Here is a 3,837-nt window from a genome sequence, read left to right on the forward strand (position 1 = left end):
GGCGGAAAAAGCGAGAACTGCATTGGCCGGGAATCGAACCCGGGCCTCCCGCGTGGCAGGCGAGAATTCTACCACTGAACCACCAATGCCAGCGCTGGAAACTCTTCTCCCGCCCCCTGTGTTGTAACTATTGTTGACAGAAAATAGTACAAACAATGTCACCTGCGGCAAAACGTGCCCTGAAAACCTACTCAGGTTCTGACAACTAGCCACTGTTAAGTATGACAAGGGGAAAACTAGTCGTGTAAACAGAATACTGTAAGGCTGAAGTAGTTGTTTAATACTCCTATCATCTTTTAAAGCACCTGTACATATCTCTTATCAAGCTCATCGGCATCATGTCTTTTCCTACCATCACTGTGATTCTTTCCCATTTAACCTATGTGCTATTAAATTTTGCAAGAGCCCTCTTCATTCTCAAGAAAACTGAAGACACTTCATTGAGTGCAAATAGCTGAAAATCCCATTGGCTACAGCAAGGAAAATTGTCTGGCTCGGAGACTGAGGGCCAGGGAAACATTAATTAATTTATTTTGCCATTATCTCTCAGGCAAAAGTTTACATGCAAACCCAACAACACTAACTCCCTAAGGAGTCACACACACGCTTGCTTGTTTGCAGCAGGGCTGTAAAAGCAGTGTAGGGAACCAAATGGGTTAGACTTATGCTCGCAACCTCCATCTTGCAGTACTAGCACAAAATCCACCAGCCACTTTTCTCTCCAGAATCAAGCCAGAAGAAAGTCCACTCCCACTTTTGGGACTTTGCTTCTCCTTGAGGTGTTGCAAATCCTAAGCCAATTCTGAATAACGTGAGCAAACCGCAGCGCTTCAGGAACAGTCTTCAGTGCCAGGACAGTGGGCAACAAACAGCTCCCAGCTCTCCAGGAACCATCGTCATCAGACACCTAAGTGCTGGGCAAAGTTTAAAAGCCTACTGCAAAGCTTTTTCAGCCCTTTTCAGTTGAAGACCCCTAAAAAAGTTTCAGTGGACACGTGGACCCCATCACACACAGATTGTAGTACAGATAGAAATTCATTTATACTCCAGAATCATTTGCCATGGAGTCCTATGGAAAAAGAGCCAGGAGTAAAGTCTTCAAACCGCAGACTGAAAGCCGTTGGTCTGACTCAGTGGATAGGATGTAATGGATGTTGTCCTTTTTCATGTCAGGATTAACTGACCTTGTAAGTTGGCCAAAACCAGCTCAGCAAATGCTCTGTAACTTCTCTGCCATGTTTCAAATCCTGCCTGTACACCAGCTCCCAGCCAGGTTAAAGGGAAGAAAAGAAGGGAAAGGATGTCAGCTTTCATTTGAAAATATGGTATTTCCAGACTATCAAATTTCAGAGTTTTGCTCCAGAAATCTACTAATCCTGGCCTGCCTCTCATCACTCTCTTTAGATATCGGTTCAGAATCTTCAGCATATTAATTTCTCCTTTGCATTTCCTCTTTATGTCTCTCCCCCAGCACCAATTTATCATTTTCACTGTTTCTCCAAAAGTTTCATTCCAGACCTCTGCTGATACACTTTTTTACAATCCATGATGATGATGCCTGATCCCAGCAGCTGGCATGAATGAGCATAGTACAAATGCCTCTCTCAACAGCTTTCAATTTTTTTTCTAATAGAGATATTCTTCCTAAATATTTTCCAGTGGAGACATATAGCCTGTTAGGGTGTAAATACATATATGGACCATCTACAGGTCCACTGACATCATGCAAGGGAGAAGGGGAATATCTAAGAGAGAGCTCATTACCCTTACATACAACTTTTCAGGAGATGAGGCGATTAGCTCAGTTCATTTTGTTCTTATTTGCTGCACTTTAGGTGTTAGACAGTTATGCTACACCATCCATAGGGAATGCAGACATAGGTTTTTCTAAATGTGCTTAGCATGTCAACATTTTAAGCTTTGGCTTGTGATTGTTACCACTAAGGCTTGGTGAGAGAGGGGCCTCGGTATTAACTATTGAAAGCAGGGAGCCTAGTAATTGCTATTGAAAGCAGATCTGCAGGGTATTTGTATTCTTTGTCATGAAAGATGTTTACTGTATTCAGCATTTCGCTGATCACCCTATAGTGTCTTTTTTTCTTTTACATTCAAAATTCATTAAACAAAGTTGGGGGGTTTTTAACAAAAAATGTCAGCACCGCTTCACATCAGTCTAGCTGACAGTGCGTTTGACTAGCACTTTCAGCCCATTGAGCTTTTTTTCTTTTTCTAAACCAAAATGACAGTTAAAAAAGAATGTTTTAAAAGAAGGTGCACTGTAGCAGTTTATGCCAATCTTTTTCTTCAATGAACTCAGTTATGAAAATAAGTCCTATTATGAAAAGTGTATTTCTAGAAAGCACTAAAGCACTCCTTCAGAGCTGCAGCCCCCAAGTATTGCACTCTTCCAACAAAAAATGCACTCTAAAAGAAATAGTAAGGCTGTGACTGATTACAAAAGCAAGTACAAATGAAGTTCAAATCTTTGAGGACAGTAAAATATATTTAATTAAACTTGTCCATGCTGCAAAATGGGCAATTTACTCTCTAGTACTACCTCATTGTATCTCAGCTTGGAAAAGGGTGTAGCTGGGAATATTAATGTATGAACGATGCGCCATTTGCTGTGCCAGAAGGGAAAGTAAGACCTCAGACCTTCCTTGGAATTTAACTGTGGGGTGGGGATTTTGGGGGTTAATCTTTCCATTTCACTTAGCAAATAAAATACCGAAAGAAGATGAGGGAAAGTGGAGAGCCATCCAAACCAGAACAAATAGAGAAGATAGTAATGAGAATACATTTCAGTGTACATTAGAAAACCTATTTTGCAATGCTATTTCACTGTCTTCCCCTCAAAAAAGTTCAACTCTCCAGCTGCAAGCGTCTTTAAGAAATCCTATTTCTTCAATGTTCATTTTTACATTAATGACTTCTGCTTGGATTTACAGTTTCACTTCCATTTTTATTATAAAATATTACTCTATATTCTACATTGCTTATTATACAGAAAGGATAGTTATTGCCTGTTTCATCCAAAAATGGGAAAAGAGAGAATTAATAATCGCCTAGATACAAACTGAGACAGGAGTTAAGCAGCATACTACAAGCAAACTAATCCCTATGAAGTTTGCTAAACACACAGTGATACCGCTGACAGATCCCATGTGAAAGCATGCATCCTTGCCCCATGTAATATCAGACAAAGATTAATAAGATCTTATTGACATAGATTCACTCTGGTTATAAATTCAGTGCTTACTATTTTCCCAACACATCAGCAATCTCCTGTCAAAGCGCAGAGTAAGGACAAGGACACTCCTAAAGGGTGAACAAGACAAGAAAAGTGGTAAAAATGAGGGATTTCAGAGTAGGAAGGAACATGATCACAAAACGATCAAACACTGTTTCCTAGTGTAAATGTCCTACTATAAAAAGGAAAAGGAAATAAGTTGCAGAACTGAGAGAACAGTAGAAAAGGACAAGAGGGTCAGTTAAAGCCAAGAAAATAACCCAACAAAATGTGGGCAAGAAAGTTGGAATATGTTTCATAAGCTCTGTGAAAGGTTTGGACCATGCAGATGGAAAAATATTATACTGTAGTAGCACACTCAGTGAGGCGAACAAGCAGGCATTCTGCTTTCTGTGGAGTGGCTGCAGAAAAGTGCTCTGTGTCTGAGGAGTTAATGAGAAATTGGTGCTGAGCCATAGCTTTGTGAGTTGCTGCTCCCAAAGCGCTCTTGTATTTTAAACCAGTTCTTTACTTACACGATATTTAGGGTTTAATGAGTTTAAGATACAGGCGGTTTGCCAAGGCTGCAGAGCCCAGCCTCACACCCC

At 40.4% G+C, this 3,837-nt stretch overlaps 1 non-coding gene across 1 annotated transcript; it reads right to left on the reverse strand.

The window, feature by feature from the left end:
- Positions 1-18: 18 nt before the first annotated feature.
- On the reverse strand, positions 19-89 carry TRNAG-GCC. The gene has a single exon. It is a non-coding gene; the product is annotated as a tRNA-Gly (tRNA).
- Positions 90-3,837: the final 3,748 nt, after the last annotated feature.

This window comes from Aptenodytes forsteri, unplaced genomic scaffold (assembly GCF_000699145.1).
Source record: "Aptenodytes forsteri isolate BGI_AS27 unplaced genomic scaffold, ASM69914v1 Scaffold188, whole genome shotgun sequence".
In the NCBI taxonomy this organism is placed as follows: domain Eukaryota; kingdom Metazoa; phylum Chordata; class Aves; order Sphenisciformes; family Spheniscidae; genus Aptenodytes; species Aptenodytes forsteri.